This window comes from Melopsittacus undulatus, chromosome 2 (assembly GCF_012275295.1).
Source record: "Melopsittacus undulatus isolate bMelUnd1 chromosome 2, bMelUnd1.mat.Z, whole genome shotgun sequence".
Classification (NCBI taxonomy): Eukaryota; Metazoa; Chordata; class Aves; order Psittaciformes; family Psittaculidae; genus Melopsittacus; species Melopsittacus undulatus.
In genome coordinates this window covers 38,240,830-38,266,520 of record NC_047528.1, presented here as the reverse complement: position 1 = coordinate 38,266,520, position 25,691 = coordinate 38,240,830, and the positions used below count along the sequence as shown (strand labels likewise).

The 25,691-nt window shown below is 37.4% G+C and overlaps 2 non-coding genes across 2 annotated transcripts; one reads left to right on the top strand and one right to left on the bottom strand.

Moving 5' to 3' along the window:
- Nucleotides 1-1,534: 1,534 nt before the first annotated feature.
- TRNAK-CUU (transfer RNA lysine (anticodon CUU)) lies at nt 1,535-1,607 on the bottom strand. The gene has a single exon. It is a non-coding gene; the product is annotated as a tRNA-Lys (tRNA).
- A 2,658-nt stretch (nt 1,608-4,265) lies between these two features.
- Nucleotides 4,266-4,338, top strand: TRNAK-CUU (transfer RNA lysine (anticodon CUU)). The gene has a single exon. It is a non-coding gene; the product is annotated as a tRNA-Lys (tRNA).
- The last annotated feature ends 21,353 nt before the right edge of the window (nt 4,339-25,691 follow it).

Here is a 25,691-nt window from a genome sequence, read left to right as displayed (position 1 = left end):
CTATCTCCTTGTTGCAACTCCAGCCTTTTCACTGTCAGGGCAGTATGAGAAGCTGAAAAGTCTCTGACTTCTTTTAAGCACTGCTCAATGAGAGCTAAAACATCAGTGAGTTATCAGCATTATTGTCATCCTAAATCCAAATCAGCATTGTACCAGGTATTAGGAATTAAATTAATTCTATCCCATCCAAAACCAGGAGAGCATGCATGTCCCTCACTACTTTCCTGTGTCCTATCATACTTTCTTTTGTTATGTTTAGTAAACATGTCCCTTATGTTTAGCAAAGTGTCATTCACATTCACTTACCCATAAATAAGAAACCAATCTCTTTTTGTCTTCTACTTTTGATCCCACCAAAGCCTCAGAAAAATAATAATATGTCACTAATGGAGTTTTCTTGTTACCAGTTCAGATTGACTTCTTCAACAGCACTTAAGCGTCTGAATGCACATCCATTAGCCACCTTGATTTTGTGTTAGAAGTTGTGTTGTCCATTAACCCACAAAGTATTCTCCTCTTTCCTCTGAACCACTGTTATTAAACAGAGCTGCAGGAAACATACCTCAAGTATACTGTCCATAGTAACAGAGCCTGCACTCCTAACACTTGTGTTCACAGTGGCAATATGACATGGGGAAAACACAAATCACAAATCTTTTTAAAGGACTGAAAAAAAAATTCCATGAGGAGTTTGCACAAGACAATATAAGTATTACTAGCATTTTGTGAGTAATGAATTTAAAGATTACACAATTCCTTTGTTAACACTGCAGGCAATATTTATAGTCCAGCTAAAGTATTTTATATATATACATATAGATAGATATATATACACACACATATATAGGCCACCCATTCGTATCTAGGCTCTGACAGCAAGGGGGCTGCAGAGAAGTTCCAGCCAGCTCCAAATAACCCACCATGGAGAGAGTTGGCCACAGTTCCATGGAGAGGGGAGCCCAAGTTGGAGCAGGTTTGCTTCAGGACTTGTGACCTTGTTATGGGTTCAGCAGTAGCTCATGCTCTGCCAGTGAGGAGGGAGAGATAGGGCGCCTGGTCTGGGCTAGTCGGGGAGGTATTCCATACCACAGCACGTCCTGCTTGGGGAGGGGACTGGAAGCTAGCCGGGAGGGAAGGAGTTAACACGCCGGGCTGAGCTCGGGAAGCTCGGGCTGGGGCTTCCGGCTGGGGGGTTCCGGCTGCTGGCCTCGTGGCGGCGGGTGGTATCGTATTCTCTCTCTCTGTTTGTCTCCTCTAACTTTGATTTGTTATTGGTACCGGTAGTTTACTTCTGTTATACCTTGATTGCTGGACTGATTTTACCTCGATCCGTGGGAGTTGTATCCCTCCGGCTCTCCTTCCCATCCCTCCGGGAGTGGGAAGGAGAGGGGGGGGGGAAGGGGAACAGAGGGGGAACTGTGCAGATTTAGTTTAAACCGTTTTTATCTCAATCCGTGGGGGTTACATTCTTTAGATTCTTCTTCCTAACTCTCCGGGAGTAGGGAGACTTGATTTAAACCACGACACTTTTTGGCGCCCAACGTGGGGCTCGAACCCACGACCCTGAGATTAAGAGTCTCATGCTCTACCGACTGAGCTAGCCGGGCTGGGGGTATAATTGGCCTCCGAGCCTTTGTATCCCCGACTCCAAAAACCAAGGGGTCGACCTCGAGTCTCCCCTGGAGTTTTCTGCCAAAGACTCCAAGTAGGACCATTCTCCCCAGCTGCAGTGTACAGTACATTTTTCACATCTGGACCGGTCCGGACTGGTCCAAGGGCCACGGCCTGAACTATCTCACGTTTAATTTGCTCGAAGGCTTGTTGTTGCTCAGGACCCCATTTGAAATCATTCTTTTTCCTGGTCACATGATAGAGAGGGCTTACGATTGAACTGTAATTTGGAATGTGCATTCTCCAGAACCCCACAGCACCCAAGAAAGCTTGTGTTTCTTTCTTATCAGTTGGTGGAGACATTGCTGTTATCTTATTGATCACTTCTGTGGGGATATGTCTACGTCCATCTTGCCATTTTATTCCCAAAAATTGAATTTCCCGTGCAGGTCCCTTGACTTTATTCCGTTTTATGGCAAAACCAGCTTTCAGCAGGATTTGGATTATTTCCCTCCCTTTCTCAAAAACTTCTTCTGCTGTATTACCCCACACAATAATGTCATCGATGTATTGCAAGTGTTCTGGAGCTTGCCCCTGTTCCAGTGCAGTCTGGATCAGTCCGTGGCAGATGGTGGGGCTGTGTTTCCACCCCTGGGGCAGTCGGTTCCAAGTGAACTGGACACCCCTCCAAGTAAAAGCAAACTGTGGCCTGCACTCTGCCGACAAAGGAATTGAGAAAAATGCATTGGCAATATCAATCGTGGCATACCACTTGGCTGCCTTTGACTCTAATTCATACTGCAGCTCTAACATATCCGGCACGGCAGCACTCAATGGTGGTGTGACTTCATTCAGGCCACGATAGTCTACTGTTAGTCTCCACTCTCCATTAGACTTTCGCACTGGCCATATGGGGCTATTAAAAGGTGAGCGGGTCCTGCTGATCACTCCCTGCCTTTCCAGTCTACGGATCAGATTATGGATGGGAATCAGGGAGTCTCGATTGGTGCGATATTGCCGCCGGTGCACTGTTGCGGTCGCAATTGGCACTTGTTGTTCTTCGACTTTCAGCAACCCCACACCAGAAGGATCCTCTGAGAGACCAGGTAAGGTGGACAGCTGCTCAACTTCCTCAGTCTCCAAAGCAGCAATACCAAAAGCCCACCGGTACCCTTTTGGGTCTTTGAAGTACCCCCTCCTGAGGTAGTCTATGCCAAGGATGCATGGAGCCTCTGGACCAGTCACAATGGGGTGCTTTTGCCATTTCTTCCCAGTCAGGCTAATTTCAGCCTCTAGTACAGTCAACTCTTGGGACCCTCCTGTCACTCCAGAAATATAGATGGTTTCCACCCCTTGACAATTTGATGGCATCAGGGTACACTGTGCACCGGTATCAACTAGAGCCTTATATTTCTGTGGGACTGATGTGCCAGGCCATTTGATCCACACAGTCCAGTAAATACGATTGTCCCCTACCTCCACCTGGCTGGAGGCAGGGCCCCTCTAATAGTCATCGTCGTCACAATCTTGGACATCTAAGTCATATTGAAATGGATCATTCTTCTTTATCACAGGAGCTGGAGTAAAATCAGCTCTTCCGCTCCATCTGGGAGCCTGTTCACCAGAGACTGAAGCTGCAGCTCTCATGGGGCGATCAGTCTTGGCCCTTGCTCCTCTTTTCAATTCACCCACACGTTCCTCCAAGACTGAAGTAGGTTTTCCATCCCACTTTGTCATGTCTTCTCCGTGATCCCGCAAGTAAAACCATAGGGTAGCCCGTGGTGTGTATCTTATATATCTTCTCTCTCGAGCAATAGGACGCCTTTTGTTAATAGCTGAAACACGTATTGGCACACGTGAAGAGCTAGATAAATCAGACAGATTATCCCTCAACTGTCTGAGATCCTGTCTGAGATCCTGAGACATTTTTTCCACAGCTGAGATGATGGAAGGGGTAAGATTGTCTTCGAATTCTCGGAGTTTATGAACCATTTCATCCACTGTTGGTGGTACTATGTCATTCCAAGTTACCGTTGCCAATAAATGGGCATATGACGACGGTGCGTTTCGTGTAAGCTTTCGCCACATGGGTCGTGTGCATTCGACTTCATCTGGGTCTATGGGTACATCCCCATTATTCGGCTTGATGTGATAAATCATCTCTACGATAGCTGATTCCCTCAGGGACTGGATGCCTTTGTCTATAGTATTCCACTTGGCCGAACGACTCATAACATCATCCTTGTATGGAAACCTTTCTTTCACAGCTGCCAAAAGCCGCCTCCAAAGACTGAGGGACTTTTTCTCTCTTGCAATTGCTTTGTCAATTCCCCCTTCTTTAGCAAGTGACCCCAGCTGCTTGGCTTCTGTACCTGCTAGTTCGTGACCATCGGCCCCACTATCCCAACATCGGAGCAACCAGGTGATGATGTGCTCCCCTGGCTGACGGGTGAAATCTTTTCGCATATTCCGCAGCTCAGTTGAGGTCCGAGATCGAGAAGTCACCTCTTCTTCTTCGTCGTGTGATGATGACCCCTGATCAGATACTAGACCAGGTAGTGGATGCGTAGTTTCTTCATCCTGCCTTGCTCGAGGTCGACCCCTTGGTTTTTGGAGTCGGGGATACAAAGGCTCGGAGGCCAATTATACCCCCAGCCCGGCTAGCTCAGTCGGTAGAGCATGAGACTCTTAATCTCAGGGTCGTGGGTTCGAGCCCCACGTTGGGCGCCAAAAAGTGTCGTGGTTTAAATCAAGTCTCCCTACTCCCGGAGAGTTAGGAAGAAGAATCTAAAGAATGTAACCCCCACGGATTGAGATAAAAACGGTTTAAACTAAATCTGCACAGTTCCCCCTCTGTTCCCCTTCCCCCCCCCCTCTCCTTCCCACTCCCGGAGGGATGGGAAGGAGAGCCGGAGGGATACAACTCCCACGGATCGAGGTAAAATCAGTCCAGCAATCAAGGTATAACAGAAGTAAACTACCGGTACCAATAACAAATCAAAGTTAGAGGAGACAAACAGAGAGAGAGAATACGATACCACCCGCCGCCACGAGGCCAGCAGCCGGAACCCCCCAGCCGGAAGCCCCAGCCCGAGCTTCCCCTTCCCTTCCCAAGCTCAGCCCGGCGTGTTAACTCCTTCCCTCCCGGCTAGCTTCCAGTCCCCTCCCCAAGCAGGACGTGCTGTGGTATGGAATACCTCCCCGACTAGCCCAGACCAGGCGCCCTATCTCTCCCTCCTCACTGGCAGAGCATGAGCTACTGCTGAACCCATGACAGACCTCATGGGGGATCCACACTGGAGTGGTCTGCTCCTGAAGGGCTGCACCCTGTGGAAGGGATGACACTGGAGCAGTTTGTGAAAAATTGCAGCTCATGGGTAGGACTCATGCTGGGGAGGCTCACTAAGAACTGACTGCTGTGGAGGGACCCCACAATGAAACAGGGGAAGAGTGTGAGGAGTCTTCCAGTGGGGCAATCTACCACAATCACTGTTCTGTTTTCTCACGTCATTCCTTCAACTTAATACGGTTCATTATCACATATGAATATAAATTACATATGTATGACTAAAGCCAAAAATATGATGAGTAGAGAAAGACAGCAATTCTGAATTTGTTTCTCAGTGCTGGATAGGTATCAGATATAAAAACACTGCTATTCATGTCAATGCATTACCAATGAAAGGCTTGCAAAGATCACATCAGAGTAGTAATTTGTCAAGAAAGCACTTCAGTCTCAAAAAAGACACCAAAGAGCCATAAAAGGATTAAAGTAATTTTGAATATAAGTAAGTTTATTATTGAAGTATCAATTATTGCATACATCCATACATCAAAACAACTAAGGGTTATAGTACAAATGGTAACAACAAAGTAAAAGATAACTCTCATTTTGGTTCAATACTAGTGTGAAAACAGTCTAATGGAGTCTGTTCATCAGTTCCTGGCTTTTATTCTATGAAGCTGTTTAATCTCTCAGGCAATAGCTGCTGAGTGTCATGAACATTTGTGTGATGTCTGCTTCAAGACGGAGAAAAAAGGTATGTGTAGAACTAGGTGCCTCTGTAAAATGACACATTGTTTACAATTATAAGATTTTTAATGTAATACATTATTATGTAAACAGTATATGTATGTGCATGTGTGTGTATATTTGCATATATATTCAATATGTATGTGTCCATGCACAATCTAATTTAAATTTTAATCTAAAAATTTGCAAAACAGGTTGGGAATACCTTTTTCAGCGCAAGTACCATGCACACAACCTATGCAGTTAATCTCAACAGAGATGCCTATGTGTGTAACTGTACTCCAAGTGAGGCAAGAATTGGCTGCATGGCATTAAGTATGCACTTGCCATGTTATCTCTTTTACACTTTACAGGAGAAGGAATTTTTTTTCTTAGTCTTTGAACAGAAAAAAATATAACATTAAACTGAAATTATATTGCCAGTGTAGGTTATTCTGAGAAACCTCTTCCTCTAAATCAACTTAGTGAGTACTGTTCATGTATTATAATAGCACATAAACTCACACAGAAAATTTTCTGTACCTCTACTGCCTTTCTTCCTTTTCATATTCAGATTAAATTCTGTAAATTGTGATTAGATTACATTATATATAATGATAAACAATCAAAAGATAGAAAGGAACGAAGAATAACATTTGCTAACAAGCATACATTGCCAGTTTACCGGATTTTGTTTCTCCCTCCTTCTATTGTTGTTTTGTGTATAAATAGTCCTGAGATTTTACCAGACTTTAGAAGTCAAGTTCACTGATTTGCTGTTCTAAGAGAGATTTATTTCCTTCATGTCGTATATTTCTGTGCCTGTCCTCTGTGAATTCATATCCTTAAATGCTAAAATAACACCATATGTAATGACATCTGTGCTAGTGGCTTCCATATTTTAAAGGCTAAAGTGAGTTGGTGCAAATTGCCATTCAGTTGATACAATTTGTGAAAGGTAGTTCCTTGTTGACTAGTATTTCTGTATTTATTCTTTTAATACACAATTACAAATATTACCTAATTCATTTCTGAGTATTCAAAATTATGAGCTATTCTTCATCACAGTTATAAGAGCACTTCCACATCTTCACTTTTCTTTCCAGTATCTGTCTTATCTTACCCCTCATCATAACCATTCTCATAACTATGCCAATGAGCATCTGTTTTATTTGCATCATTGAATTAATGACCTCTAGAAAATATCGAGATATGAGAGAATAAATCTATCAGAAAAAAAATCCAAGCTATTATGAAATGCATCTCATTAACTGGTATCAAAGGGAAACAAACAAGGATAATGCTCAATCCATCAGTACTTTTGCTTTAAGTTAGTGTTAGGGCTGAAATTTAATTGTCAGATTTTTTTTTGTTAAGTTCACCCATTCTAATTTTGTCTACATTGCTTGAGAATCTGAGCAACTCATAAGAGAGCTGAGATCTGGTGAATCAAAGACAGTGTTTTACCTGTGTGATAGTCACATTCTGCTTAAACTAAGTATTTAATCTATCTTCTCAAATGCTTTGAGGGTCTATATGAAAGTTTCTATATTTATGGAAGTTTTAGATCCTCATTTATTTGCTCCAGATTCATAGTGTTTTCTCTAATTTTCAGTTCTGGATCATCCTACTATAAAACATGAAAAGTCCTTACTCTCTTATGGTGTACAAGTATTTGAAAATATTTTAAGGTGAGGATTCAAAAGTCCTTCCTAAGTATTTAGCACTTAGGGGAAAAAAATAAAGATGGTTTGAGAATAATGCATATGCTATTTTTCCTCTTTTAATGAGAAGATCTCCCACAAAGTGGGAGAACGCTCAGTGTTAGGGATTTCCCAGGTTGATCCACAAGCTGTAATTCTAATAATGAATAGTATTCACTAATCTTTTTATTATTTTAGGGCAACTGTGATGTTCAGAAACTGTCTGAAATCATTAATTTTCCATGAAAAAGAGCTTAAAATTATATTAAGATATGATAAACATATGCGGCTGTAATTGAACATTTTGAAAATAGTTTAGAAAATACAAAACCCTGTTCCTGATGCTACACTCTCGGCATTGCCTTTATTGGTTTTAAGATAAATATCTCTTTTTTGCAGTTATATTATAGTATACCGTTTGCATTTAGTTTGTACAACTGTAAGAAAGAAATAGAAACATTTATTAAAATAACTAACATATAAAGAAAAGATATCTTCTACTCCAACGTGATGGTGCTTCAACACAGCTATTTGGAACACAAAAGACACTAATAATCTCTATATTAATATTACCTTAAATTACTTTCAATACAAAGCCAATATGCATTAAATGTACTTTTAAATAAGAAGATCATTACAGAATCATAGAATCATAGAATAATTAGGGTTGGAAAGGACCTTAAGATCATCTAGTTCCAACCCCCCCTGCCATGGGCAGGGACACCTCGTGCTAAACCATGCCACCCAAGGCTCTGTCCAGTCTGGCCTTTTATACCACCAGGGATGGAGCATTCAGAACTTCCCTGAGCAACCCATTCCAGTGCATCACCACCCTAACAGCAAAGAACTTCTTCCTTATATCCAATCTAAACTTCCCCTGCTTAAGTTTTAACTCGTTAGCCTTTGTCCTACCACTACAGTCCTTAATGAAGAGTCCATCTCCAGCATCCTTACTGGCCCCCTTCAGATACTGGAAGGCTGCTATGAGGTCTCCATGAAGCCTTCTCTTCTTCAGACTGAACAGCCCAAGCTTTCACAGCCTGTCTTCATATGGCCTATCATCACTCATTATAACAAGAGTGAACAGAGCAAGAAAGGTCTAAAACACCATGGTGTTATTTAGTGCCACAAAAGCTGAGAACAGTGAATATTTATAAATTTTGCAGAGCTTTTTCCACTGATAAATAATTATTTTCTATATAACATATTTCCTTTAAAATAAAACACAAAGACAAAATAAAACTGACCACAATTAAATCAAAACAATCTCCCTGCTCCTCCACTGCTCCCCCCTCCCCCCCCCCCCCCTCCCCCACCTAAAGAAAGCAGAATAATTTTGGCTGTGATCATTCCATATATGTTTGAAGTCTAGAGACTGTTTCCCACTTTTGGGTAAGACTTTTCTAGAGTTCAGATATCTGATTATATTCTCCCTGTCTTACCTGCTACTCATTAACACCTATGTTTCCTGCCTGAGTGTAAAGTGCCTAATTACAGGACCTATATTAAAAGTCAAAATAAAAAAAAAGTAATTTAAATCTTCTTTTGCAATTAATGGTGAGACATAGGAACCTTCAGAAGCTTTGCCAGAATAGAATCTGAATTACTTTCTGAAGGTATTAAGTCCTCTCTATTGACTGCTAAGAAACCTTATATCAAATGGCCCTAAACTTGCATGCTGTACATAAGCATATAAAGTTATACAAGATTAATCTAGAAGTCACCACTCCAGTCCATTCTATCTTTTTTTTCAAAATTAATGTCATAGTAGTCATATCAAAAATTATTCAATGAAAATTTCTAAATCGAATATATGGGGAGGATCAGGCATCTCTTATGGACTGTTGTTGCACAGACTCTAACATGCCAGAGTAGCCATCTTTTTAGATGTTCTTTTGAAAAGTAAACAAAAAACAAAAAAACACACCTATTCACAAATTTATAATTTCACAATAAGATCATTTACTCACAACTCACAGTTCTGAAATGCCAACTTTTATAGACTGTATTTTTAACTGCATTTCAATGAGCAAACTCCATCAATTTGCATTCTTTTTATTTCCATCTGTGTTTCTTGCCTGATTACTGTGTACAGTGATAATTATTCCTACCAAATTGGTAGGGTTGCAGCATTTACAACATTGCAACATTTAAAGAGCTGGAGCATCTTTATTTATGCTGCTAAACACCAGATCTTGTGTTATTAACTCTGTATTTTATTGGATTGTAAACCATCTGTAGTGGGGTTTAGAACTGTAAAGTTATATCACATGTGAGGTCCTTGTCCAGCAATCAACTCCACATACCTATACCCTCAAGTAGTTCCATCAATGTAAATGGGATAATTATACGGCTTTATTCAAGCATCTTCTTGAGCATGATCATGGTTAAGTGTACTTACACTAAGCTCATCTACTGTATCAAGGCCAGATACTCTACCACTTAAGGGATCAAGGTTACAATGATTCTATAGACTGTAATAGAAAAGCTAAAAATCCTGTCTATCCTATATTTAGCTTCATGAAAGCAAATAAAGGGAAGAGAATGGTGATGTGCATCAAAACTGCAGCAAGTCTTCCTTCTTTGTAAGGAGCTAAAAAGATTCTTTATTTAAAAGGGCTTCAGAAAGGTCTTGTACCCCCTTCTGATAGAAGCTAAATTGTCTACTTTAAAAATAATCTTCTGAGCATCCTCTGATTTTGGGGATGGGTTGAACAATTTACATATGTAGCATAATCAGAAATGTGAACCTTGTTACTCATCATCTCGATGATGGGAATGTTACAATGGTAAGTATGTGCACAAGCATCTTTTACTAGGATCCTCTAAGCCTTCATTTTATGTGACCTCTGAGAAAGCAGCTTAATTGATTCCTCCTCCTTGACATTGTTTTCAAATATGCCTTCCTCTAGGAAAAGAATTCTGACTTCACCAGAAAAAGTAATTGTTGAGTAGACAATGAAGAGAAAAAGACAAAGTGTAATTCAGCTGGAGAAAAATAACATTTTGTCTGAGGTCATACTTCTAAAGAAATTGGATGTGTCAAGGTTCTTAGTGAATGGCAAGCTCGAAACAAAACAAAACCCAAACAAAAACAAAACAAAAAACCAACCAAACAAAAAAAGTACAGAAACCTAAACTTGGTCCACAGTGACACATTTCAGAAATCAGTGGCTGTTCTACACATCATGTGTTTGGACTGAAAGGTTTAATATAACAGTGGGTTTAGATTTTTATTTTTTCAGCCAGTAGGTTGTTTTTCTTTTCAAATGGCAAAAGGATGAACTTCTTCCCTGAACCTTGCCAATTCCATTAACATTAATGGTGCTCTTTTAAGCCTATTGGACTCACGCGCATAAACTGAGATGGGAAGCCATGTATGGAATCACAATTTAAATGAGATAAGCAGTGTTTTGAAAAATTGGAGACATGAAAACCTCAGCTCCATTAAGAATGCAGAAATACAATTTTAAAAATATTGCCACTCTATAGCTATTCATGTATTTCTGCAGGTTGTAAGTCTGTAAAAAAAGTTGAAGTTTCTATGTTTTCAGAGAATTAGTTTTACTTTATAATGTGATTGCATCAACTCAAACCTTCCTCTAAAAAAACAGAAGAAAAAATGTGTTTACTTTGATGAAAATTGCCTTGATTTCAAATTGGAGAAAATTTTTTGCAACTTGCAGCTTTTATAACATATCGTATAAGGATTTGAACTAGTTCTGTAAGGCCAACAGCTGAAAGTAACAGTGTTTACACACCAAATATTTACCTTTTTAAAAACAAATTGCACTCTAAAACCATAGAATACATCTATAAGTGCATACCACATGGCCTACTTGTTTCTACCTCATTTCCAGTTTCACTTAAGGGAATACAGACTGTACATTAAAGACTTTTTAATAAAAAATCATAAGCAAAAAACAAATGCTCTTATTTAAAATCTTTTTTCAACCTGATTTTTTGTTGTAAAACCCAAGTTCATTCCTCCTTATAGATGTGATCTGCTGAAAGAACAGGAAATTATTCCAATCTAATCTTATAAACAATAATACAGAAATTTATACCTGTTTAGTGGTTTATAAGAAAGATTTTTAAAAATAAGGAACTGGCCTTCAAATCTGTATAGGCATGAGATTTTTCTGGTACTTAACCAGGAATATAAAAATGATTATTCGTAATAGATAGCAGTCTCTTTTATATACCTTGCCTTTTACTGGATAGTCCTATTTATGCATGAAGAAATTAATAAATGTAAGGTCGCTATCATTTTGGTCTCTGTGAAAATGTGCATAAATAAATAGTTCCTTCCTATGGAGTTTGTATTATAAATGTAGACAGGGTAAATTTGTGTTTCCGTGCAGGATACTTTGTACTGTTCAGTAAGAAAACATCAACAAGACAAGACAGAAATCTCACTGTGCATGTTCCTCTCCTCAGAGAATGCAATGATATTGATACCAATATAGCTGCAACCTTTGCATGGAAGCCAGCATGAAATTTAAATATGAGAACACAGAAAGCAAATTTAACACAGACCAGATCCTCAGGTGATATAAACTGTAATTGTTTTTTCTGAAGTAACTGAAGTATGACATTTTCATCAATTGGAGGTCTGCTCACAGTATTTTGCAGCTTCTTGAACAGTGGAAACAGCTCTAATTGAATGTTTCTTTAACTTTGGTCATATCACCAATATACAAAGCAGAACAACACTGAAGTGTCAAATACATTTCCCTTTGTTTTCATCAAGAATAGCAAATTGTAGTAGATGCATAGAGGTAGTTTGGTGGGCTCTTTATGAAGTGGCTAAACCTAATGATAAAGATTAAGGGAACCTTAGACTTTGTTCAGCAACATTTTTTTAGTATGTGCTCATCCTGAAACTTGCATTACACTGAAATCAACAGATTACTCCTGTGATTAAATGTGGGGAATACTGTTAGATGTTATGCTAAAATGGATCTCATATGAGTATTCCAAAGCTGCTGCTAAAGGTTTAGAAGCAACCTAGCTTCACTCATGCAGTATTAACCAGTTAGTTAAACTTCCATGATATGCCAGAGTACTGCTGTTTGTTTTGTGTATTTGTTGCCCACAGGAAGAAAGTTGAAGCAGAAAGAATACATTCCAATTTATAACTGAGAAAAAGGTTCTTAAGTGTCCATTTACAGAGCAAAATGATGTTTCCTTATTAGCTTTAAAGTTTAATTAAATGCATTCACTGTAGTTTCTATTTTCCTTCATTATTAATAAGCACTGTAATGTATAAAATACATATTCAGCATATAGAATTTTATCAATTATTGTTAATTATTCCTAAATATTCTGAGACACATGGAATGAATCTTCTTTAGGTATTCTTCCTTTTCTGTGTCTAAAGACAGAATAATTTGTAACAGTATGGTTTGAAGAAACATGTTTGCAAAGCCAACAGATATCTTCAAGGCAGATCACAAAGCCAGTCTTTAGTTACCTTTCTTTGTCCAAGGTCCTTGATCAACATGTTACCCGTTAGTATTCATGGTTGTCTTTTACCAAAATTTATCAGTCTCATGTTTTTTCTAGCATTGCAGCAGCAATTAAATGGTGCTGGAATTACTGTATGTGTAGATGCAGATGTTAACATATTCATATAAATATTTCTTTTCTTCAAGTCTTGTTACTCCTGAAATTTGACTAGTTTTCTTTTCTAGATGGGTAGGAGATGCAGGAAAACCAACAATAAGTGATTTGGAAAGAAATGCTTGTACATGTATTACATAGAGTTATTTACTAGTATGTTGATATGGCTTCTGTGCAGGGCTGACCAATTTTTGCATCTGCAAAGGAAAAATTTCACCCTACAGCTCTGAAATATTCAGATTATTGCAACATGGTGCCCATCATCACCCCACAGATGCAAATACATATCAACCATACAGAGACAGAAGTTTCCAGGTTTTGAAAACGGGCTTTTCTGAAGTTATTTTAATAACCATGTTAATAAACACCATAGGGAAGAAAATTTACATTTAGCTCAGTGTTAGCAATCATCATGCAGTAATAGTCCAAAGAGCTGGTTACAGGCTGCTCTGTCTCTGGACTTGTCCCTAAAAAGCAAGCTAGAATAACCAACCTTCTCATCAACTGAAATAGCTGGGTATATGTCCCTCGCCAGTGCATGGATGTTCCACAGTTTTCACCTGAATGCCCACTGCTGTATCTCAAAGGCTATGACTTTTGCCAATATAGGAACATCTTGTTTAATTTATTTCATTTAATTTTTTTTTTATATTGTTCTTTCAGACACTCAGGAAGACCCAGAGTCCACAGGGCACAATCTGTGCAGGTATGAATGACAGCTGCAGAATCCATCTACAAGAATACTTTTCTTTCACAGAATTGTCTTTCTCCTTGTGTTACCATGACATTCAGGATCACTTGAATGAAATTGTTTCCCACTTGAAACAAGATGTCCTTCATGCAAGATATTACTTCACATTTCACTACAGCCAGTACTTGTTGACCTTAAAGACTTGCAGCAAAGCCCATCTGTGTTGTACCTTTCCCTTTAAAAAAGAAAAAAAAAAAAGTAATCTGTTAGTAGGGCTGAATAAAATTACCTATGAGTAAAACTGGGACCTAGAGACCTGTTATTTCAATGCAGTAGATACAAAAGGAGAAGGGAGTATGATTTACAGACTTCTTTAAACCACTTCCATTATTATTATTTTTTTTTTGTTTTATATACTTCTTTCCTATGTGTATGGAGCATGGAACAGTCTCCATGAACAAATCTGATTTAGCAAACACCATAATTTTAGAACAGCTTTACAATGTCTGCCTCAAATTGTCTTTATCTTTTTGTCTTTTGCCCCTTTTTAACCAAGAGGTCTTATTCTTCTTTAGTATTATATATAAACATCCTTCAGATTTGGAATTTTGAGTTAATACGACTTGACCCAGCTGGCCATCATCTTACCTCATCAGAAAATTCTGTCCTATAGTAAATATGGCTGATAATCTTTTTCTGAGGAGCAAAATTCTAGGCTACAGTTTCATGATCAAAGATAATAGGAAGTGTACTTTTCAGTTTTGCGGGAAGAGATTTCACACATTGTGTTTGGTGTTATTGAATTCAGATGATCAAGTTAAAATCTGTAATAGTAGCACTTGGAGAATAAAACTCCTAACTAACTAAAACTAAAAGTCACTAGGTGAATATTTCGCTCATCTAGATCGATAAATAGAGCTGAAGTTCAAGAATTTATCCGTCTAAAAAGGGTTCCCATTTCCTTCTTTCACTCTTTTTTTTTCTTCTCTCCATTGACTCCCCAGTTTCTTACTATAAATCTAATTGAGAATTAAACATCAACCAGTGCGAAATCACTAGCACATGGATTGACTTTCCATTCTTTGAACACAGAGGTAAGACTTCTGTTGATTTTGGTCAGAGGAAGATCAAGCTTTAAGAGTTGTGCAGTCCTCACTTCAAAGTTTCACAAAGCCTTACCTGGCTATTCCAGGTTTCATAACCTGGATGGTTTCTCTAATTAAGATGTTATTTTGTTGCTATATCATGATACTAATTTAAATTCCTCCAAGTCTTTAGCTGTGTGAGGTTTTCTGTGTGTCCACTGTGGATGGTAATGATGTCTTGTAAACATAGAACAGAAAAATAACTGAATAACTGGGAGTCAAGGGAATATCTTCAGTGGTTGAAGTTATTGTGGCTCTCCTGAAAATCGAAGGAGATGCAGCCTTTTATATCATGTGAGAATATATTTCCTTTGTAATAATTTTCTAGTTTTATTATGAAGTCTTTGTGGCATCTGTGGTCTGCCATTTATGCATCCCATATCTTGAATAAAGTGGACAGTATTTATTTCACTGAAATCTTGTGAATATATATAATACATTATGCATACTATATATTTTTATACATCGTTCCAATGTAAAACCAATTTAAAACCAAAAGAAACAAATTACTCATCACTGTAAGGAAGTAAACTGAAATTTAGATGTTGTCACCTATTTCAGCAGCAAACAGTTCCAGAGTCAGAAAATGTAAAGTAGTTGATGTTGATGTTGTTTAGAAAAATAGCATTAAGAAACAAAACAGAAAAAAAAGCAAATATGGAAAATACATCTAATTGCTAACTCACTTACAAGTGTTTCTTCTCTTTCCCCTACTGAAAAAGAATTTAAAAAGAATTTTAATGTCTTGTGCAAGTTCAGGATATTTTTTCTTTGGTAACTATGGTAGAGATTGCCTCACTATTTAAATTAAAATAATAACTCACAAAAGATATCTTAAATTAACATTTTATAACAAAGCAGCCTAGTCTGTGGAGGAGTTGAAGAAGCACTGCTAGCTGTGTAAGTGCTGTGCCACCAGTCCTATACTTACTTGTGACGCTGACTTTGCTTTGTAACTCCCGCTGGTTGAAATAAGAACAGCCCAGTAACTAAGGTATAACACAAAACCACTACTGCTACCACCAATAATAATAATGATAAGGGAAATAACAAGGAAATAGAATACAACCGCTCACCACCTGCTGACCAATACTCAGCCCAACCTGAGCAGTGGTCTGGGCTTTCTGGGTAACTCCCCCCAGTTTCTATACTGGGCATGACATGCTGTGGTATGGAATACCCCTTTGGCTAGTTTGGATCAGGTGTCCTGTCTCTGCTTCCTCCTGGCTTCTTGTGCTCATCCTCACTGGCAAAGAAGAGACTGCAAAGTCCTCGTTCAGGGTAAGCATTACTTAGCAACAACTAAAACAGTGGTGTGTTATCAGCATTGCTCTCAGACTAAAGCTGAAACACAGCACTGCACCAGCCACTGAGAAGGATTAAAATAACTGTTACAGCTGAACCCAGGACAAACCTGACACAGCAGTCTCAGGTTTGTTTGAACAGGCCTAGTTGTTCAAACAAAGGCTATGCATATTCTTCTGTAGAACAGACATACCTCTATTTTTGTACAGAATATATTTGCTATACAAGCTATAATTAAATGTGAGCTACAATTTTCCCTTTAGCTTTCTATTTTAGGTCTTCATAGTTTTCTGAAAGCTTTATTTTTCACACTAACATTTGTTAGGCATGGTATAACCTTGCATCTAAACCATTTTTGGAAAGCATGAGTCAAGTTCCTGTTATTATTTCTTCATTTTATTAGGGACAGACTAAAGGCTTTAGGGAGAGTGTTAGAACTACACTTTAATGCACTTAGAAGAAAATGCAGAGATTTCTACAAAAACAGTGTGGGAAAGAAGCATAGAATGTTACCTGCAATGGCACCTGCTTAAGAAGCAGTACCTTGACCAGAAAACAAAACCAAAAGCAACCAAGAAAACTCACCCTTAAAAAAGTCACATAGACCTCAGTATACTTTATATTATGTTCTTTAATACATCAGAAATACTTTTTCCAATATATTTCAACTAAAGTTAAAATTTAAATACCCTTTTTAGAGAGGACATGTTTTGAAAGTCCATTGCTTACCAATCTGCACACTATAGTATTCAAATAAAATCATATTAATAGGAAAAGCTGAATTAACTTTTCTTCAGACTACTTTCAGTACAAAAAAAATGAAAGAGGATATTAGAATAATGAAATAGCCCCTGTTGTAAGGGATCTAGATAGAATAGTTACAGTCTAAACTCTAACTAATACAGTCTAAACTCTCTTGAAAAGGGATTGAAGTGTATTATATGTCCAAAATATCTTGCATCACATACGAAAAGGATTGCTCTTTGAAACCTTTAAATGGCCTTCAACCAAAGGAGACTCTAAGAAGGATGCATTGAATGAGAATCTCCCATAAGCCAGTTGAGAATTTCCTTCTTTTTCATAACTTACAGTGCAATTGGGCTCAGCCATATACTGAGGTCCTTCTAAAGATGCATAACTTGTATGGACAATGTATGTGCATCACTCTAACATTTGTAAACATGAATATATTCATGTTTCAATTCAGTTGCTTACACAGTAGCATTGTTCACCATTTGAGAGGCCCTATACTATCACAGGCAACCACCAGGGACTTTTAGGTATGATTCAAGTATATCAGGAAATCCATGCCCTCCTGAAACAGAAAGTGGGAGCCAGATGGATGGAGTCTTTGAAACGTGAAAATCTTTTCTGATACATTTGTGTTTTTTTTCCTTTTTACCCAAACAGAAACAAGTAAACAAACAAACAAACATAGAAAAAGAAATCACAACAAAACAAAAATTTGAGAAAATCTGTGAAACTAGCAATATATAAAGTCATTCTTGTGAGCCATGGGAGATACATAATCCAGCTGCTACAAGTAAACCTCAAAGTTAGTACTTTGGTCTTATATATGTGTACTACATTAGCTTACAATGTTTTGTTTGCTATTTTATATAAAAATATTCTTCCTGACTTTCTGGGTGCTCACTATCAAATTAACATTCATTAGTTAAAAGCTGGAATCCAAATATTTTGCAAACACCATTGTTTTCTGTTATTGCAACAGTTCAGGTCTGTAATCATTTGGAAAAAGGCACTGACTGTTTTAACTGAAATGAAACAAAGTAGTTTCATGTTAATTACCTTCAAATTAGTCCAAATAACAATTGGACATATATTAACAATGTATTGAGCATGTTACTATGCCTTTCACATAACTTTTCTCATTATTGTTGTTAGGGTTAATTCTTACATAAACTGGGAGGTTTTAAAGTTGACAAGAATACTTTGAAAAAATTAAAGTGCCATAAACCCAACTATTCCAATACTATAAAATATAAAGAGAAAAACAATATTATAAAAGTGAAATAACTGTACTAAAAGCCCTTAAGGCTTACAGACTACTACCAAATAGTCAAGCATGCTTTAAAAAAAAAATCATGTCTAGGAATAGAATAATAAAATGGAAGTGTAACTCCTAACTGGTATGTCCTAACTTTTATTTATTTGTACTAACAGAAATTCATAATGGTAATAATACTTGCTTTTATATCTTTATGTAAATGATTTTTGAATTACCAAAGGAAATAAGTACATGTGCTTGTCATTTTAACCTATATTTTGCAAATTTGAATTTACATATAATGAAATGACACATTGTACATTTCATCCAGTTATTTGTTGGCCTAACACCATTAAAATCAAGACCGTTCTGACAATTTAAACAGCTTGGAATCTGCCTTGCCGTTATAAATGTTAATATTGATAAAACACTGTGTACGTAAGCAATTTTGCTTTTATCTCCATTATAATTTTCTCAGTCCAATCAGTAGATATTAGGCATAGACATCTTTAGACTGTTTAAAATCTCCTATTTACTTCAATGAAAAAACATTTTTCACTACAGCAATAAAGAACTGGGAAACTTTCATACGTCTTCATTGTCTTATTTAAAAAAAAAACAAACATACAAATTCCAAGGCATGTTATCATCCTGCTACTTAAAGAACTTCTACTATGTTGCAGTAATGTCTTTCACAGTCAGACCTTGAAACGGTCATTCACGCTTTTGTTATTTTAAGATTAGATTATTGCAATTCCCTGTTGGCTGCTTGCCCCATAGCATGCTGCATAAACTCCAGCTGGTTCAGAAAGCAGTTGCCAGATTTCTCTTGTAAAAGGGACAATATAAGCATATTTCATCCTTTTAGAAATCGTTGCCCAGATTGGCAGTTAAACAGCATATTGATTATCAAATAGTCTTCCCCATTTTGCAGCAGAAACATTCCTTTGTTCTAATACACTATATCAATATTTTATTTTAAGCCCATGTCTATGAAACAAGATCCAATAAGGAAAATATTCAGTTTGTCCCAAGGTCATCTTGTAAATTTTAGTGAGATACTATGCAATATCAGTTGCACTATTTTTTTCCGCTTAATGTAAATGATCCCAAGTTTCAGTATAGATTTTTTTATAGAACTACTCATTTGAGTCAATGGAATGTCACAGGATTTTACCAGCTGAGAATCAGGTCCTTGATTTCAATATCCTTTTTAATTGCCTTTTATGTTTGATCGAACTAATTACAAAGTCAGAGGGCTTTGCTATTTTCTCTCAAGTTTATGTTTTGGTGTGCACTCTGGACTAGGACTCTGCATCTGAATGGCTTCTGTTTGAGTTCATCACAGAACAAATCCTCACAGATAAAAATTAACTCAAAAGGGGGAAAATTTTTGACTTTTTCTCTTGTAGCTTATACTGCTTACCAAAGCTTTACAATTCAGCTTTTACAAATTGAACAAAACCTCATTTCAGATATAAAGGACATCTGGAAAAAAAATAAATCTGTTACAGAAATTACTTTAAAACATACAGAAAAATAAGATAGTATTTAAGTGTCTTAGTATGTAAGAAACAAATTACTTCAAACAAAAATAAATTCTATGTTTTACATGGGTGAAATGTGATTACATTATTTGCCAATCTACAAACATTAATAATCTATTAATGTCTTAAACTGACTTTCTTTCAGTAGTCCCACATAGTGAAGAATTAATTTCTGGGTTTGTTTTTTTCTTTTTTTTTGTTTTGTTTCTCTTTTATGAACAGGAGAAGATTAGCAGCAATTGTAAGGGAGAAACTAGTGTCCACAGGAAACTCTTAGTTTCAGCAGATATTGCACAGACAAAAGACATTGCCAGCTGGAGCAGTGGTTTATGAGATTCTGCACTTTGAAGGCTGCAGGTCTTTTCAGAGTTTATTTTTCAAAAGCATTGAACATCCTAGAAGAGATGACTGGTGTGATTTCCTGAAATCCCTAAAGATGTTAAGGGCAGCTTACAGAAAGGAACTGAGAAGCTCACCTCTGCCCCTGAAACCACTGATCCCAGGAAATGGTCCTTCACTCTAAGGCAAATTATTTGGAATAGCTCATGTTCATATGTCTCTAGCATGGGGCTTCTGAGGGCAGACAGGGTCTCTTCACAGCCTTGCCCATTGGAGGTTTCCTCTGGATCCAGCATACACATCCTATGGCTTCATTGCCATTACTTTTTTAAACTTGTCAGTGCCTGCAATTTTAGCTGTAATGGTAGCAAGAACTGCATGGCCCTCAGAAGAATGTTAAGTATGGAACTGAGATCACTAAAGATATGGCTTTGCAGTGGATGTGGAGTTCTGCAAGGGTGGTTAAAAACACAAAGCATGATATCTTAGCTAGACAGCTGAGTAGTAGCTATGGATATGTGCATGTACTGATTTCTTCTAAGAGTACATTAAACATGTCATGCATCACATTAGATCCCATTGTGGATCTATGTTTATCATCCCAGTTAGAATATTTTAGCTTCTGAGATATAAAGACCAAGCAGTATAGGTTTTGGGTTCTCTCTGTTTCTCTTTTAAGAATTAGGATATGAATTTATTTCTGTTAGCTACTATTGGCATCTGAAACAGGAGTAGCTGCATAGTCTGTAATTCTGAACTTGTTATTGCTTTAAGCTCCTATAGTTCCCTAAAACTGTCCTAAGTGATGATCTCTTTTCCCATAATTAGTTTGGGAAAAAAAATAAAATGGGCTCCCTTTTATATTTATATATTATTTATTATTTATAATATTATACGTTATAAACTTTATATTATTCGTGTTGTGATGAGTAAGGAAGTTTTTTTCACCAGAATATTATACTTTGTTTCAGAACAGATTTTTAAAGAAAAAACTTCAGCAAATAACGGAATTTACACCATTACACAAACTTAAACAGGGAAAGTTTAGATTCCATCTAAGGAAGAACTTCTTTACTGTAAGGGTGGTGAGGCACTGGAATGGGTAGCCCAAGGAAGTTGTGAACGCTCCATCCCTGTAAGTGTTCAAAGCCAGGTTGGACAGAACCTTAGGGTGACATGGTTTAGTGTGAGATGTCCCTGCCCATGACGGGGGGTTAGAACTAGATGATCCTAATGTTCTTTCCAACCCTAACTATTCTATGATTCTATTACAGAATCTTGCACTGCTGCTTTCCAAAATCTCAGATAATAGATACATATACAAAAGGGGGCATTGTAGATTGTTGATTCCTGTCAAAAAGACAAGACATAAGAAAATATACAGAAGAAATTGCATATATGACTAGTAGCATTAATTTCTCTGGTCAAACTACCAGTATCAAAGTTTTATTTACATACCATGAAATTGCCACTTTCTTTAATGTTTCACAATAAATTAAACAATGTTCTTCTGTAGGATTATTATAATCATAGAATCATACAATAGTTAGGGTTGGAAAGGACATTAAGATCATCTAGTTCCAACCCCCCTGCCATGGGCAGGGACACCTCACACTAAACCATGTCACCCAAGGCTCTGTCCAACATGGCTTTGAAGACTGCCAAGGATGGAGCAGTCAGAATTTCATTGGGCAGCCCATTACAGTGCCTCACCACCCTCACAGTAAAGAACTTCTTCCTTATATCCAATCTAAGCTTCCCCTGTTTAAGTTTTAAGTCGTTACCCCTTGTCATATCACTAGAGTCTCTGATGAAGAGTCCCTCCCCAGCACCCCTGTACCCCCCTTCAGATACTGGAAGGCTGCTATGAGGTCTCTGTGCAGACTTCTCCAGGCAGCTTTCTCAGCCTATCTTCATGCAGGAGGTGCTCCAGTCCCCTGATCACCCTCATGGCCCTCCTCTGGACTTGTTCCAACAGTTCCATGTCCTTTTTATGTTGAGGACAACAAGCTGTGAGAACTGACACCAAACTATCCTTAACATCCCTAACCAAGTTTAATTCTAACTGGGCTTTAGCTTTCCTAACCTGGTCCCTAGCTCCCCGAACACATCTCTATTTTTCCCAGGCCACCTGTCCTTGCTTCCACCTTTTATAAGCTTCTTTTTTCCCTCTAAGTTTCCTCAGCAGCTCCTTATCCACCCATGGAGGTCTCCTGGTCCTCCTGAAGCACAGCTGATTGCCAGCTATCCTGAAAAACTTTGGAGGGAATCAGCTACTAGATGGTTCGATTAGTCTTTCACCCCTAGACCTTGGTTTGATGACCGATTTGCATGTCAGGACTGCTAAGGACTTTCACCAAAGAGTTTCCTCTGGCTTTGCCCTCCCCAGGCATGGTTCACCATCTTTTGAGTCCTAGCACAGATGCTCATGCTCCCCCTCCCCAGCTAGTGACATGGGTGAGATGGGCTGGCGGTGCAGCTGGGGCTTCTTGCTCACCATGCCCCATGATCCCACCTCAGCCAGCGCACACGGGCCCTAACCTTCATGGCACCACAGGCTTTTGGGGTGGCCCCTGACTCATGCACATGCTAGACTCCTTGGTCCATGTTACAAGATGGGTCAGGTCGGCAGCTGACATTGCCACGGACACTGAGTGCCTGGCCACGGCTGCGCAGGGCCCTATGGTCCCACAATAATGAATTTGAAGCAGAGAAATGAGGAGGCCTTTGACTATTTCCTGTATACTGGCAATAGAGAATCTGTTATGATATTCCCTGCTGACAGGAAATAATTATTTTCTTTTTTGTTTTTATTTTCTTAAGGAAGAGTGCACGGGGAGAGAGAGATGATGCACTACTTTCTGTACATTTTTCTTAATAATTTAATAAAAAAATGTGGTTTACTGCTGATGAAAATGAAAACTAAAATTTATATTAAAGGCTAATAAGTGTTAATTAGGAAGAGGAAAATATTTAATTGAACACATAAATTGAGAGAAAAACATGGTATGGAAATGTTTTGCTTTCTAGAAACAGGAGAAGTGGTAAATGCACAGTGCACTTTTAAAAATATTCTCTTTGTTCATGGCTGTGTTCCAGGCATTCTATCCAGAGCATGATATAAATGCATACTGTTTTTTCTAGCATTCTGTAATGGTGTGTATGTATTTTATATACATATATTAAAATTATAGCTTTTAATCAGATAGTAGTGATAAGACTGTTTAAGGATAACATAGAGTCATAAAATAGTTAGGGTTGGAATGGACCTTAAGATCATCTAGTTCCTAATCCCTGCATCCAAAATATGAACAAGTATGCAGTGCATATATGAAGTGCAACAATTCTCTTCTGAAAGTGCTGTTGCTTAATTAGATGACTACCTGCAAAACTGAAATTAAATGTTACCTTAAGACTTGTTTTTGTAAACTGAAATACATTTTCAGTTAATTTATTTTCAGTGTCCTTCAATAAATTAAGATATTAGAGTAGTGAAGTAGGAAACAGTAAATGAGATATCGGATCAGTCTTGTTGCATTTTCAAAGCATTTTCCATATATTCTGAGTTCATTTTGCTTCTTCCTGAAATATTCTCAAATTCAGGTTCTTTATAAAGTTGAATCAGGAACAAATAAGACTTCAGGCCTTGTGAAGGAAAACAGACTAGACGATCATAGTGGTCTTTTTAGCCTGAAAATTTCTTCATTTTCTGAAATACCGGAAAAAAAAAAAAAAAAGAAAAAAACCTTACCTAAAGCTGGACAGAAAATAGCTACCTATGTCTGGGCTGGTCCTTTTATAGACAGTGGAGAAAAAAGGTGAGGTGTGTTTCAGGACAATTCACATTACCTTGCTTAGAAATATCTAATTCTCTGCATTGTCTGTAAAGAATTGTAGGGCCACTAAATCAAGCATCCCTGTTGTAGAGGTTCACATTTAGATTTGATCACTTTAATTCCTGTAAAACAATTAAGAAGGATCAGCAATATCAGAATTTCTGGAATGCTCTTTCTCTCTAATCTGATTAACAGTTTAAAGAGAAACACACACATGGGCATACACAGAAAGCTGTACCACAGACCTTTACTTACCACTCTCTCAGCTATTAAACTGGCTATCTGAAATTGAGGAATTCACATTTACTTTAAGAACTAAAGACTTATTATCTCAACATATAAATAAAACCAAAACCTATAACAGCACCTACACTTGGGTTCATTTATTTCAAGGAAAATATTTCATAGAAAATATTGACACTATATGTTTGCCACTGTCTCATTTTTAGTCACAAATAATGTACTTGAAGTTTGACTGGTTTTGTTGTCTTATTTCTTTTTTCTCAGGGCTATATCCTCAAAAGAATACTTTTTACTTGTATCTTCATTTTCCTCCATGCTTCATATGAGTTTAAAGGAACTGCCTTCCACTTGCAATACTATGGTTGATTAGCATAGTCAGAGAAAAATTGTTCCATACCTTTTGTCCTTGAACTGGTAGTTTTCAGAGAGCTTGGCAAAATAGATTGAAATTATATATACACTAAGCTGATGCAAGACTGATTTTTATTTGCACAATACACAATACCCACAATTTTGCCACGTGGCACTTAAATGCTTGATGTTGTTCCATTTTTTTCCACTGTCTCATTTTATAATAATTATAATTTTGATTTTTACCATCTGATAAATCATTTGGGAAAAAAGCTATAGAAACAGATATTAGCAGTTGATAACAATTTTGTTTCCTAAAACATCTGTTACCCTCAGTCTTATAGTATTTATTTCACTCTATAATTATCGTTGATCAGAATGACATGGGAATACTCATTAGGTAACTGTTAAATTATAGCCAGCCTTCTCAAAAATGCTACTGGATCAATATCAGAAGTATTAGTCAAATGGAAAAGGAGATATTACTAATTTTCTATAAGAGAAATGATAAAGTCTCTTGTATCATCAGAAAAACACATTGTCTTTTCTTTAAATATCATTGTATCACAGGAAGAGAAACAAAAAGCCCAAGAACTTCCAAAACATAAATGGAAGGACAATGCAATACCTTAAATTTGTAGAACTTTTAAATATGTACTTCACGCATGCCTGTTGAATGGAAGTGAATAATATTAAGTCTTGTTATTTATGAGTTGTGTATCTTTGAAATGCAATGAATAACATAGATGTTGCTTAACTTCATTTCACTTGTAAGAATAAAAATATTCAAGTTGAAGCAAATCTAAACCATCAGTATGTATTTCAGGTGTCCGATTTTGCAAAAAGATACAAATACAGCGTTATAATAACACATCATATCTTAAAAATAGCTGCAACTATTCCCAGCTGGCGTGAAGCATCAGTGAGCATTTGAAGACAATCAACCATCATCACCAGTTTGGGTTCTCATCAGCTCTACTCAAACGTGTGTCATATATATCCATCTCTACCTCTATGTCTACATGTGACTCTATATGGAAAGCAAGCAGGAAAGAATTTTTTGGTTAATGAAATTTCACTCATCTAGTCCAAATATAAAATTAAAAAAAAAAAAACAAACACAACAAAAAACTTTTTTTTTTAATATATTAGGGGAAAAAAAAAAAGAGGCAAGAGAAAGAAATAAAAGTCAGAATACAGCTTTAAGACCAGAGTTTTCATTGCCAGTCTGGAATTTTGACAACTTCATTATCTTGTGTACAACAAAATTCTCAT